Genomic DNA, 15671 nt, shown 5'->3' on the forward strand with positions numbered 1-15671 from the left:
CACACGAAGACACACCGGAACCGACGACCGCAACGACGAGCACTGAGAGGCCATGTCAGTCCAGGAAAAGGAAGCGGCTAGGTTTGAAACAAGGCGAGACAGGGTTGAACCAATTTCTAGATGACACATATGCCATCACAGATGTGAGTCCTACCGGACAGCCCCTAGCTCCAAGGCCCTACCCAAATACAGAAACACAATTGGTTTCTGTGTGAGGGACTTTCTTGATATCACAAATAAGAACTGGTCTAGTTGTTGATATTTGGTAACGCAATTAGAAAATGATCCGCAAGCGCACGGATATCGGTGAGCATTTCACCTGGGAGGTTTTCCAGAGTATCGTATTTATATTTTTACCACTGGGAGAAAGGGTGCATCTGACTAACCAAATCTATTGCTACTATCCCTTTAGGCTACAAAGAATGTCTCTCGATGTGAGTGATGTATAGAGAAGACTGCAACCGTAGTCTCGTTCTAACCTTGGTAAGGATGATCTACTGTTCTATTGGGGAGGCTCACGGAATCTAGACAACACAAAGGATGTTCGACCCGCACCTATAAACCTACCCGTCCTGCTAACGAGATGTGATCTACAAAGGTAACTCGGAAATGTCACGTTCCTCGCTACTACCACGGTCCAGCTAGTTAGGGGATATCTATGAGTACCCTAGCCTAAACACCACGTTTACGCTAGCAAGTGATTACTCTAATACTCAACCGGAAGAGGATTAAAGTAAACTCATAAACCAAAGAACAATAAAACAAGAACTTACTAGTATTAGAAGTCGAATTACTGAAGAATCTTAGAAGCAAGCCTCGGGTTAGGAGACTTGATCCCGTAGGTACAACTCGGAGTAGACACCGACAGGCCGGCCTTCCTCCGATCCACACCTCCACTCTATCTCTCTCAATCTAGTAGAAACTAGAAGATCTATTTCTACTTTACATTGGTTGCTAAGCCTAAAAAGAAATATTATTTAGAGAAGAGGTTTTCCTTCGAGGGCACCCCTCAATCTCTATGATAATTTCTTGTCTCCTCCAGGAGCCAGAGGGGGTCTCCTTATATAGTCCTCCCCTTCTATGCGTTTTTGGGTCGATAGGCGAGGTGGTACTATGTTATTCTGGATCCAATAGGTCGGTGGAACGTCGTGTGCGAAGAGAGTCCGGAACGGAGTCCAGAGGGGGGCGGGCGCCCAGGTCCTCAGGGCGGGCGCCCTGGGCCTGGCCCCTTTCGGGCTCCGCTTCCTTCCCGTGGCTTCTAGAGTCTTCTAGATGGTAGAAAATTGCGCGGTGGGTTGATATCTTTATGTAATCCCGACATGTAGGCCTTTCTTCCTTATTTCCTGATAACCCCCTGCAGAAATAGACAAACACCAAAACTCGTGGAATTCTGTCAGATAAAACCCTAAGTCTAGATGTTGATTTCATTTGGATCCTTTTCTTTGTTTATTTGATAATTAAATTTGATACTTAAGGACCGTCAACAAACTCCCCCAAGCTTACCTCTTGCTCGTCCCTGAGCAAGGATGAACTCAAGAGTTTCTGCAGTGGTTTCATTTCTTAGAAGTACACACGCATTTAAGCAAGATCTCATCTCTGAGTTAGAATAAACTGTTAAGACTTAAAACTTACTCATTTTACCTTTCACCATAGGGCTTGTAACGTCACTTGTGTCTTGAGCAGTTAAAAGATAGAACGGTCAAGTCAAGCACCATGTATCTTGTTCTTTGATCAACTATAGCTCTGGAGTTTTTGCAGATTTTCAAATAAAACTCAGAGATTCCTTGTATAATTCTCTCTAGTCTCTCTTTTGTGGTATTTTTGGATCCTTACCAAGGCAGTGATGGTATATGCCTTCTCTCAAGATATGTAGTATTTGTGGTATAAGGCATAGTGACATTGCCTTCTCTCTCACCCTACTCTAATAAGGCTTTAATATCTGGAGCTCATAGGTGGGAGATAAAATATACATACTTACAAGACATTTATTGCATAGTCAAACCATGGATCCAAAGAAACAAATCAATAAGCCAAATCAAGATGTGCATGTGTGGCGAATGAATGGTGTATGGTGATGATGGTGATAACAATGGTGAAAACAATGGTGGTGGAAGTCTAATTCTACTTTTGCTCTTTGAGGGGATACATACCTTCCTTGCTTTTGAAACTTTATGAGGAGAATGAGATGCTCTTCTTTTTCTTTTTTTCGAGGTTCCGGGCACTTGCCCCTTTTTTATTTCCGCGTATATTATTTATTTATTTATTTTTTCTTCTTTTTTTTCTTTTTTTTCCTTTCTAGAGCACTCATCTCCTGAAATAATGTAGCAAGTGGTAGTAACCAAAATAGTTGGAGCATTTATTTCACAGGGAATAACAGGGATAGGAAAATGTTTTTTGGCTATTCTCTCCCGGATTAGGAGTAGAATAATTTTGGGTAAAACTGGAGATGGAAATGAGTGGATATATGTGGATGGTACTTCCGGAGTAGAAGTAGCATATATGAGTGAACGTGCAAGTGAATCTTGATTTAACCACATGACAAGCTCCTAAGGGTCTACACAGCTTGACCACACTCAATGCTCATAAGCAGTAAATAGTAAATGTGTGGCTCAAGGTCTAGCAAGCATGTATATATGGCTGTGGTAGGAATTTAAACTCTCATCATACAGGAACTCATCATACAATATTTTAAAGATTTTCAAAGATAAAATTCTCCAGAATTCTAGCATCTCTAGGAACAGATAAACAGCAGCTCAACCTTCCCATATCGTATCCGATAACAACTTAGACTTCAGATCAAGTTTTCATCCCACAAGTTTAGGTCTAGAGCAAGCCTTAAATTATAACAGTTATATCTAAACTTGAGAGAGAACTTCAAATTTGCAAATTAGGCAGAGCAACTATTCATCATATCCATGCTTAAGTTTTATTATTAAAATTCAGATTAGCATAGCCACTTTATTAAACACACTAAGCAAAAGATATATAAGCATAAAATCTTTATTTGGTTTTTCATAGTTATGTGTATTTATATTCTAATATAGTATAAAGATAGATAGAAATACTTATCGAGATAAATGGGGGTGCTCTCCCACAAGCTGAATTTTGACGTAATTTCTCTTGATGTAGCTAGCATGTGGCAGAGGTGTGTTTGAAAGTCAGCAGTATTTTGACAGCGATTAGAATGTCCTCCGTCTGCTAGTCTTCTTGATTCTTAAATTCTGTGGAGCACAAATAGACAACAAAGCTTGTAGAACTGATTAAGTGTTAGCATAAATATCTAGCCTTTATCATCTTGAGACTCCTTAATAATAATTATTACTCCCCGTTTTTTTTATATTTTCATTTTATAAAGCAGAAAAATATTTATTTTATTTTTATGCCACCACAGTGAATGTACTTATGGGTTTTATGCCACTCGTCTACTCACATGGGGCTTACAGTTTTTTCACATTTTTATTTTCTTTCTAGGATAATACGAACATGATTAACTAAGCAAACTATAATTGAATAATTGAAAGGAAAAGGATAACTACCAAGTTTACCTCTTGGCAAGACGTTCGGTGTTTTTTAAGTCCTCTGAACGGGACTCTCCGTTTTCTTAGTCGTCCTGAGGTTCGTTGGGTGGCGTAGTCGGTACTTCCGGCAGCGCCTCCTCTTCATTTATAGTTATCTTCATTTTCCATACCTGACTCGGTGTTACAGTCTCCTCAGGACAGTTCTGTTCAAGTTGTATGTCTTCAGTCCTTATCACTTCTCCTTCGTAGTCTACCCATCCGTCCTTGATGATTTGCCTCCTCTGGTTGCGGTTGCGTTGTCTTCTTCTTGTCCTGACCTGCTTAGAATCTTCAACTATATAATCATTAAAGTAGTGGTGTACCTTTCTTAGAGGGGAAGTGCATGTGGACTTCTCCAGTTCCAATATAGATAATGGCTTTGATAGTGTTTAGGAACGGTCTTCCAAGGATGGTGGATGGATCATACTTGTCTTCTCCCATGTCAATGACCTGAAAATTGTTTGAAGCTGAATGTATCTTGGTTGTAGGGGCATGGTTCCATGCAGGAGCTGATAAGTGACTGCGGCCATTATGTTGTCGTCAGATCCGGTGTCGTAGAGTGCCTTCTGAAAAGAGTATCCATTGTTTGTGCATTCGATTCTTGGAACACCAGGGTCGTCCTTCTTGATCAAGAAAGGTGACTTGAGTCGACGATCTTGACCTCCTTGAGCTGCAGTGACCATCTTAGCTGACTCGGTCGACATTTGCTTGTTCCTGTTCCTCCTGTTGGTCCTCTTCCTTGGTTCATGTCGGGATTGCTCTGAAGTTTGTGTAGTCTTGTTCTTGAAGGAAAATCTACTTCTTCCCCTTGATGTAGAAACTGATCTTGGCAGCATTAGCGTAGATGACAGCTCTGGTGTTTGGGAATGGCCTCCGTAAGATGATGGGTGCCCTCTCCTCAGTACCAGTCTCTATCATCACGAAGTTTGCTGAAGCGTACAAGGTACCAACTTGGACACAGAGGTTCTTCAATATTTCCTTTGGGAAACTAAGTGTCTGATCTCCATTGTGTTTGTGCTCGTAGATCCCGGTTCTTCACTTGGTGGAATCTAGGAGTTGTAAAACTCCTCCATGTTTTGTTTGAAGTGTACCTGTTCATAGAGACAAGGCAGAGATCAAGTGCATGGGCCCTGTTGGTGGAAAACACCAACAGAACCAAAAGTGTATTTGTTCTTCTCTAACCTTAAGCATAGTGAGCAAGACAAAGTTGATGGATCATGAGTGTAGCATTTAAAACATTTGTTAGATCAGATGGCTCAACCTAATGGAAAGATAATCTATCTATATTTATGTTTTGTTTATATCTTCCAAAGATTGAATGTGCAACATTTTAGCTTATATGATTAGGAGTGTGGGATCACGAAGGTAGTACTAAGAAAAAAGATTAAAGGACTAATCATGTCGAATTAATTGGGTTGGTTAATTTGGAGTTACAAATCATATATGTTTGTCTCTTTATTTATGTGAATGCTAGAACCAAGGAGAAGCTTATAAAAGTGATAGTCAAGTACCTTAAAATGTTACCTTACTTGAAGAGTGACGGTACAGTATTACCTCGTGGAAGCTTTCCTTTCTTAGCGGTTGTGCATCGTGTTTGTGGCACCCTCCATGAATCATCTCTTATGAGCTACGTCTTTCTTGTGCAAATTGTTTAAACTTCATGTGTCACTTTCTTCATCTCAAATGTGAGTTTATCTCAGGACTTCCCAGGTTGATATTGAAAGTTTTCCTGCAGGGGTTAGTCCAAAATATACCAATATCTACTCAAGCAGTTTTTAGTTCAGTAACCAAACTAGACTCCATGTCTAATCAGATTAAGGAAGGCTATTTAAACTAAGCACCACGCTTAATTTAAATGCCATTGGAAGTGTGACCAGTACTTCCAAACTAACACTTACTAGGATAAACAAAGGTAGCATGATGGCTTTTATAGAGATCTACTCAAGTGGAGATGAAGTAGTGTGATTATTTAACAAATTGAGCATGTCTCAAAGGTAAGGACAACCAACATGGCAAAGGATGTTTTATGTAAAGTACTCCCCCAAGCTTGAATTTTGCAAAATTCAAGATTGGATGAATTTAATTTAATGTTGCATGATGATTGGTTGGGCATACCTTGCGCTTGTCATTCATCCGATCTTCTTGCTCTAATCCTAAAAAGGTTAGTGGCAAGAATACCCGAAGGAATATTTCTACAATTATCTCATATGCTCAATACACAAGGCAATGTTGCAAATAATTAGAAGTTCATGTTACGATCTGATAAGTGCTTGTTTAAGGACGCTAAGCTTGTCCTTGGGGAACCATCAATTAACTCAACGAGATCTGCAATATTTATTATAGACATATGCATCGACAACCGCCCTTTTAAAGTTTTTATAAATAGAAAAGAAGAGGGGGTTGGAGATCTCAAATGTGGTAAGGATGGAGAGACAAATTGATTGGAGAGATGTTTTATATGAGCAAGGACTGGGTGAGGTATTTATGAAATAACTTCCATGCTCACTGTTGTTTCTCTCATTCTCAAACTCCAAGAATGATTCTTCATGAATGTTTAAAATTCCTCTAGGATTGTCTCTCAAGTTTGTTTTATCTATCCATTCAATGGTGATAGCACATGGATTTTTAATGCCCTCTAGCCATTGATGTTGCTCTTCTCGATCCTCCTTCTTATGCATGGGATGTCTAGAGAGATTCATATGATTATTGGGAGGTTTAAGAGAAAGAGCATAGTAGAATTTATTAAGCTCAAGGAAGGTGTGGATAGCCGAATTATGGGTTTGAAATGTTTGGAAATTGGCTATTGAAACTTCCTTTCCTTGTCTGGGAGATGATTCCTTCTCTATTTCTAAGATTTTTCTATGAAGACTAGTACAAGAAGGATGTCCACGAATGAAGACATACCTTCCTTTACTAATAGATAAAGAAAGAAGGACTCTACCAAAGGTTATATAATTAAGACCAATGTGAAAATATTCAGGAAAAACATGGTCTTGTAGGGCTAGGTCTAAACCAGAATTTATAGAAAGATTAACAGATTCCCTAGGTGTAGCTAAAAGTGCATTATCTTCTTGATTAAAAGATAGGACCTCAGCTATAGAAAAGGGTTGGTTTTGACCTATTGCAATCAACTCCGGACACAGATCATAATTAGGGGCAGGACGTGTTGACTCCCATGGTCTATGGCTGGTCTCCGAAGGTGCAAAGAATTTAATAATAAGTATGGAATTTGAGTTATCCATAAAGATAAAAACAAAAAGATAAAAGAATAAAAGTATAAAAGTATAATACAAGATAATAGCAAGATTCAAAGTTATCTCAGCAAACCGTCTTTCTCCCCGGCAACGACGCCAGAAATGCTTGTTGATATTTGGTAACGCAATTAGAAAATGATCCGCAAGCGCACGGATATCGGTGAGCATTTCACCCGGGAGGTTTTCCAGAGTATCGTATTTATATTTTTACCACTGGGAGAAAGGATCCATCTGACTAACCAAATCTATCGCTACTATCCCTTTAGGCTACAAAGAATGTCTCTCGATGTGAGTGATGTATAGAGAAGACTGCAACCGTAGTCTCGTTCTAACCTTGGTAAGGATGATCTACTGTTCTATTGGGGAGGCTCACGGAATCTAGACAACACAAAGGATGTTCGACCCGCACCTATAAACCTACCCGTCCTGCTAACGAGATGTGATCTACAAAGGTAACTCGGAAATGTCACGTTCCTCGCTACTACCACGGTCCAGCTAGTCAGGGGATATCTATGAGTACCCTAGCCTAAACACCACGTTTACGCTAGCAAGTGATTACTCTAATACTCAACCGGAAGAGGATTAAAGTAAACTCATAAACCAAAGAACAATAAAACAAGAACTTACTAGTATTAGAAGTCGAATTACTGAAGAATCTTAGAAGCAAGCCTCGGGTTAGGAGACTTGATCCCGTAGGTACAACTCGGAGTAGACACCGACAGGCCGGCCTTCCTCCGATCCACACCTCCACTCTATCTCTCTCAATCTAGTAGAAACTAGAAGATCTATTTCTACTTTACATTAGTTGCTAAGCCTAAAAAGAAATATTATTTAGAGAAGAGGTTTTCCTTCGAGGGCACCCCTCAATCTCTATGATAATTTTTTGTCTCCTCCAGGGGCCAGAGGGGGTCTCCTTATATAGTCCTCCCCTTCTATGCGTTTTTGGGTCGATAGGCGAGGTGGTACTATGTTATTCTGGATCCAATAGGTCGGTGGAACGTCGTGTGCGAAGAGAGTCCGGAACGGAGTCCAGAGGGGGGCGGGCACCCAGGTCCTCAGGGCGGGCGCCCTGGGCCTGGCCCCTTTCGGGCTCCGCTTCCTTCCCGTGGCTTCTGGAGTCTTCTAGATGGTAGAAAATTGCGCGGTGGGTTGATATCTCTATGTAATCCCGACATGTAGGCCTTTCTTCCTTATTTCCTGATAACCCCCTGCAGAAATAGACAAACACCAAAACTCGTGGAATTCTGTCAGAGAAAACCCTAAGTCTAGATGTTGATTTCATTTGGATCCTTTTCTTTGTTTATTTGATAATTAAATTTGATACTTAAGGACTGTCAACACCGGTGTGTCGAATAATTACAAGATAAAAATTTGGGATAAGATTAAGACGAGGTTCCAGTTTTCTATGAATGTGCCAGAAGATCTAGTGAAGGTATATACAATGAAGCAATATGCGGTTAGTTTTCGAAATTGGAGGTTGGAGATGAATGTCAAGTATGCAAAGACAGGGATGGATCCGATAACCAAATACAAGATTACTAACAGGCAGTGGGTTGTTTTTCTAGAGCAGAGGAATGACCCTAACTTCTTAGCTCGGAGCGAAGCCACCTCCCAGCTCGCAAAGAGGAACAAGTACCACCACCATCTAGACACAGATGGTTACCAGCACCAAGTTCCTAAATGGAGGCAAGAAGAGGGTGCGAAGAAGGCAGTAGGGTTGCCAGTGCTGTCCGAGCAAGTCGGTGAAAGGTCCGCGAATTGGATCCGTGCTTGGAAACCAAAGGAAACTGAGACGGGTGTGTCCTTTGAAGACCCAATGCTTGATGAAGCAATGAAGATGAAATATTTAAAATGTATGTTGCTATATTTGAAGACCAACCAATATCAATATTTTAAATAATAACAATATAAATAAATAAATAAATAATATATTTTTTAAAACGGTTCCACAGGCGGCTCTCTTAGGGAACCGCCTGTGTAAATATGCCATTTACACAGGTGGTTCCCTAAGAGAGCCGCCTGTGGAAATGTTTTCTACTGGCGGCTCTCAAGGAACCGCCTGTGGAAATGGACGATTTCTACTGGCCCTCAGCGCAGGCGGTGCTAGAAAACACCTGTAGAAATAGGTTACCAACCGCCTGTATAGTGTGCCCCTGTACTAGTGGAAAAATGATTTATAGGCAAATGTTAATTGTTAAGCTCTTTGTCATTGACTACTGGAGGAAGGTAAATGTTTATTTAACATATATAAAAATAATATATCTGCTGTTCAAAATACATCAAGGCTCTTTATGGAACCTATAAATACTCTTCTTGATAAAGGAACTTGCAAATGTTAGCAGAACAGTAAACCTTACCTTCTTAGGACATCCTTCACTCCTCTTATTCTTTTCATAACACAAGATATGTTTGCATCCGAATTTAAGTATTAAATGCCTAAAAGAAGTGAACATTACTACCTTAAATATCCAACCATGAACACAAGAGCTAATTACAGGAATTGAGGGAAAATTATTTTTATACCTAGTACCTAGTACTTGAAGCCTCAAGGTTGCTTGCTTCTTCCCTGTTAGTGAGAACATTGACACATGTACAGTAATAGTTGACACCTGCAAAGTGCCGCTGCCTGCAGTGTCACATTGCAGCTAAAGGTGCGCGTACAAACAACAGCAGAATAGCAAAACAAGAGCTAAATTATCCTCATTTCAGGCCAGCACTTGTGTGAGTTTGTCTAAAAAAATCCTCACATCCAGGAACTTTGTCTCATAAATTGGACATCAAAAAGAGATTCATATTGAGCAGCCAGAGACCACCACCTGACGCCACTCAACTTCCAGCACCTAACTATCCAGAATCATTCGTAGGATCTTGGTGCCACGTCCAAAAAGAATGCAATCCAATAGCCAGCACAAACAGATGCCATCCAAAGTTAAGAATTTCCAAGTCAACATTACCATAGATTGGAGAAAAGGCTTTTTTTATCATTAATCAATGGCATATCATGTATCACACAAACAAATACAGGGCCACGTGAAAATGCAGGTGGTCGGTGCCTACTGTTCGGCAATGGCGACATGATGCCCATTTTGGCTTGTGGTTGGCATAGCAGTATGTGGCCAAGGTTAGGCATGCATGCGCTTTCTTGAGGGGCACGAGGCAGACCATCGGTGGTGGCAGGACGCGCGGCACGGTCACAGCAGGATCCAACGGGTCTGGCTCCAGCACGAGGTGGCAGGGTGCGGCGTTGGTTGAGGAGGAGGACTGACCGCTTGTGCAGGTCGGTGGCGGCTCCAAGCTAGTATGGAGACGAGGGGGATGGGATCTAGGTTAACAACAACCGAGTGTGGAAGACACAGGAAATAGCTGCCGCCCCGCATTACTTGAATCGTGTGTTTCAACAACGTCCAACACTCGAATTTTGGGCCATCGGATGTTGATCTGACGTTTCCTATTGTTTTATGTTCTTTATGTGTTTCGGTTAGCTATGTATGTTCTTATTTGGACTCGTGGGCCCAGTATTTGTTTAGCCCAATGTTATTTTTTGTGTAACGCAAAACATATGCTCAAGACATATGAACACACGTGAAAAAAAGTCAGCAAGCTTCTTTGGTGAATATTTATTTGTTACGCTACAATACGACCTACAGCTGCCTAATGATATAGCTTTTCTCCACACACACACAATAAAAAACAAAAAAAGACAAGAAACAAAAAAAAGAGGGTAGACACAAAACAAAAAAAAACATTGTGAATAAATTATGAAAAATAAAAAAGACAAAAAACAAATAAAAAACAAAAGGAAAACACACACACACACACACACCGCGCACACACACAACAAATACAAAAAAAGAAAAAGAAAACACACACACACACACCGACCACACACACACAACACACACAATAAAAATAACAAAAAAAAATAAAAAAGACAAAAAAAAAGAGGGTAGATACAACAAAAAAACATTGTCAATAAATTACGAAAAATAAAAAAGAAAAACAAATACAAAAAAAGGAAAAGGAAAAAACAAAAAAAACATTGTCAAAAAGTTATGAAAAGTAATAAAGGAAAAAAACAAAAAAAAGACAAGGAAAACAAAAAAATAAAAAAAAAACAAGCCCAACCTAAGGCCTGTTGGGTATTTTAAACGCAAACAGAAAAATCCGCAAGCGTACGGATACCGATGTAGCCTTCACCCGGGAGTATTCCAGAGTATCGATTTTCCACAGAGAACGTGACTGTACTAATTAAGATCCAAGATCGCCCAAGGATAACTATATAATTGTTTTTGGTGGGAAGAGAAGAAGTTTTCTGAGAGTTCTCTAGTTGATCTAAGAATCAAGAATTACTTCAAGATTATCTATATCGGGACATCAGAGCACTAACCACAGAAAGAGATGAGAAGGGGGCTAGGAAGGTCTGACTACGGTCCTACAAACACCGATCCGAACGTGGTGGAATACGTCGACTGTTAGGGCTGTCACTACCCTAAGGCTACCACAACAATCCGCAGGATTGGGTGCAATTCTAGGTAATTGCAAGACTAAACACCACGTCTAATCTATTAATTAATACTCTAGCGTTATAAAGACTAGAGCACTTGATGCAAGCGGGAATCCAATAAATAAGTTGAATGTAAACAAAAGTAGTTAAAGAACTCAGGAATTATGAATTGAAGAACCTAGAGAACGATGAAGAACGAACCTGATGCTGCAAAAGTATAATGTTGAGGAAGATCCGACAGATCCGGCTCCTCCTTCGCTCTCCTCTTCTCTCTCCCTATTGTCTAGATTACAACTAGAACTAACTAGAACTAGAACTAGAGGAACTAGAACTAGAACTAGATGAACTAGAACTAGATCTAGATGAACTAGAGGTAGAACTAGAAGAACTAGAGGGATCCTCTCTACTTGGATGAAGAATTGAAACCCTAACTTGGATTCTGTAGTATGATCTCCAGGGGCCAGGGGGCCTTGCTTATATAGTCTTTTCATATGAATCTGGGCCGTCAGATCAAACCGACATCAATCGCACGGTTTTCCTTGATCCTTTAGGTCGGTGGAGCATAATCCGCAAAACGTGTCCTGATTGAGCACTGTAGCTGGGCGGGTGCCCAGGAGAGTAGGGCGGGCGCCTTGCCTCCGAGCCCGATTGCCTTCCCGTTCGTTCCCGTGGCTTCTGGAGTCTTATAGATGATAGAAAATTGTGCGGCACGTTAATATCTCTATGTAAACCCGACATGTGGGCCTTTCTTCCGTATTTCCTGATAACCCCCTGCAGAAATAGACAAACACCAAAACTCGTGGAATTCTGTCAGATAAAACCCTAAGTCTAGGTGTTGGTTGTATTTGGATCCTTTTCTATGATTAGTTGATGGTTAAATGTGAGCATTAAGGACCGTCAACAAGCTCCCCCAAGCTTAACCTTTGCTCGTCCCTGAGCAAAGATAGACTCAAGAGTTTCTGCAGTGGTTTCATGCCTTAGAGGTACACATGCGTTTTAAATAAGATCTCATCTCTGGGTTAGGTTAAACTGTTAAGATTTAAACTTACTCATATTACCTTTCACCATAGGGCTTGCAACCATCACTTGTGTCTTGAGCAGTTAAAAGATAGAACGGTCTAGTCAAGCGCCATGTCTCTTGTTTTTTGATTAACTATAGCTCTGGAGTTTTTGCAGATTTTCAAATAAAACTCAGAGATTCCTTGTATGACTCTCTCTAGTCTCTCTTTTGTGGTATTTCTGGATCCTTACCAAGGTAATAAAGGTGTATGCCTTCTCTCAAAGTATGTGGTATTTTTGGTATGAGGCATAGTGACATTGCCTTCTCTCTCACCCTACTCTAATAAGGTTTTGATATTGGAGCTCATAGGTGGGAGACAGCTAATACATACTTACAAGACATTTATTGCATAGTCAAACAATGGATCCAGAAGAACAAGTCATTAAGTCAAATCAAGATGTGCATGTGTGGCGAATGAATGGTGATAACAATGGTGAAAGTCTAATTCTACTTTTGCTCTTTTTGAGGGGATACATACCTTCCTTGCTCTTTTGAAACTTTTGGGAAGAATGAGATGCTCTGTATTTTCTTTTTCTTTCCTCTCAGGTGGGTATCTTGTACCCCTAATTCTACTGTCGGACACTTGTCCATTTTTACCTCTCGTCTCACTTTTTTTTTCTTTCGAGGTTCCGGGCACTTGCCCCTTTTTATTTCCTCGTATTATTTCTCTTTTTTTCTCTCTTTTTTTAGAGCACTCATCTCCTAAAATAATATAGCAAGTGGTAGTAACAAGATAACTTGAGCATTTATTTCACAGGGGAAAAACAGAAATATTTTTGGCTATTCTCTCCCGGATTAGGAGTAGAATATTTTTGGGTAGTTCTGGAGATGGAAATGGATGGATATATGTGGATGCGTACTTCCGAAGTAGAAGTAGCATGTATGAGTGAACGTGCAAGTGAATCTTGGTTTAACCACATGACAAGCTCCTAAGGGTCTACACAGCTTGACCACACTCAATGCTCATAAGCAGTAAAAAGTAAATGTGTGGCTCAAAGTCTAGCAAGCATGTATATATGGCTGTGGTAGGAATTTAAACTCTCATCATAGAGAAACTCATCATGCAATATTTTAATGATTTTCAAAGATAAAATTCTCCAGAATTCTAGCATCTCTAGGAACAGATAAACAGCAGCTCAACCTTCCCATATCATATCCGTTAACAACTTAGACTTTAGATCAAGTACTCTCCCCACAAGTTCAGGTTTAGAGCAAACCTTAATTCATAACAGTGATGCCTAAACTTGAGAGAGATTTCAATTTAGAGAACTAGTCATGGTAGAGCAACTATTCATCATTTCCATGTGAGAGCTTATCATGAGGGTTCATAGCAAACTTTATTTATTTATTTATTTAGCAAATTAAGCAAAGACATATATAAGCACAGAATATTTATTTTGGTTTTTATGATTATGCATCTTTTTATTATTTGAGTGAAGTATAAACATGAGTAGAACACTTAGCTGGATAAATGGGGGTGCTCTCCCCCAAGCTGGATTTTGACATAATTCCTTTTGATGTAGCAGGTGGCGGAGGTGTATTTGAATGTCGGCAGTACCCTGACAGCGATTAGGATGTCCTCCGTCTGCTAGTCTTCTTTGATCCTTGAATTCTGTGGAGCTCAAATAGACAACAAAGCTTTGTGGAACTAGTTAAGTGTTAGCATAAATATCTAGCCTTTATCATGTTGAGCCTCCTCAATAAATGTTACTCTCTTTAGTAAGATCATAAATTTATTTTTATAATTTTATTTTTATAGGATAGGAAAATATTTATTCTATCTTTATGCCACCACAGTGAATGTACTTATGGGTTTTATGCCATGAGCATACTCACATGGGTCTTACTATTTTTAACATTTTTATTTTCTTTTCAAGATGATATGAACCTTTTTAACTAAGCAAACTATTTTAAAATAATTGAAAGGAAAAAGATAACTACCAAGTTTACCTCTTGGCAAGGCGTTCGGTGTTTTTAAGTCCTCCGAACGGGACTCTCCGTTTTCTCAGTCGTCCTGGGATTCGCTGGATGGCGTAGTCGGTGATTCTGGCAGCGTCTGCTCTTCATGTATAACTATCTTCTTTCTCCACACCTAACTCGGTGCTACGGTCTCCTCAGTACAGTTCTGCTCAAGCTGTATGTCTTCAGACATTACCACTTCTCCTTCGTAGTCCGCCCATCCGTCCTTGATGATTTTCCTCCTCTGGTTGCGGTTGCGTTGTCTCCTTCTTGTCCTGACCTGCTTAGAGTCTTTAACTATATAGTTAGAGTTAGTAAAATAGCGGCATACCTTCTCAGAGGGGAAATGCATGTGGACTTCTTTGGTTCCAATGTTGATGATTGCTTTAACGGTGCTAAGGAACGGTCTTCCAAGGATGATGGGTGGATCATGCTCTTCTTCTCCCATGTCAATAACTTTTCGGAATGTCTGATCTGCCATCTGGAGCTGAATGTATGCCGGTTTTAGGGGCATGGTTCCAAATAGGAGCTGATTGGTGACTGCGGCCATTATGTTGACGTCAGATCCGGTGTCGTAGAGTGTCTTCTGAAAAGAATATCCGTTGATTGTGCACTCGATGCTTGGAACACCAGGGTCATCCTTCTTGAACAAGAAAGGCGACTTGAGTCGACGATCTTGACCTCCTTGAGCTGCAGTGATCATCTTAGCTGACTCGGTCCACATTTGCTTGTTCCTATTCCTCCTGTTGGTCCTCTTCCTTGGTTCATGTCGGGAATGCTCTGAGATTTGTGTAGTCTTGTTCTTGAAGGAAAACGTCTCCTTCCTCCCCTTGATGTAGAAACTGATCTTGGCAACACTAGCATGGATGATAGCTCCCGAGGTGTTCAGGAATGGCCTCTTTGGACGCGGAGGTTCTTCAATATTCCCTTTAGGAAACCTGGGCATAATGTTGATACTGGAGCCAAAGTCGCAGAGTGCTTCTGGGAAGTCCACCATGTCGATGGAGATCGGGATGACAGGGCGTCCCGGATCGCCTCTGAGTAGTTTGGCCTCTGTTGATTCCAACCTTGATTTTGTTGAGGACGGTTGTAGTAGTTGTTGTTGTTGAAGTAGTTTACGTCCTCAAGCATCCCAGGGCAGTGATTGCCTGAGTGTCCAGTATCTCCATTGTGTTTGAGCTCGTAGATCTAGGTTCTTCACTTGGTGGAGCCTGGGAGTTATAATACTTCTCCATATTTTGCTCAAAATGTACCTGCTCATAGAGACAAGGCAGAGATCAAGTGCATGGGCCCTGTTGGTGGAAAACACCAACAGAACCAAAAGTGTATTTGTTCTC

The sequence above is a fragment of the Sorghum bicolor genome, chromosome 5 (genome assembly GCF_000003195.3).
Source record: "Sorghum bicolor cultivar BTx623 chromosome 5, Sorghum_bicolor_NCBIv3, whole genome shotgun sequence".
Classification (NCBI taxonomy): Eukaryota; Viridiplantae; Streptophyta; class Magnoliopsida; order Poales; family Poaceae; genus Sorghum; species Sorghum bicolor.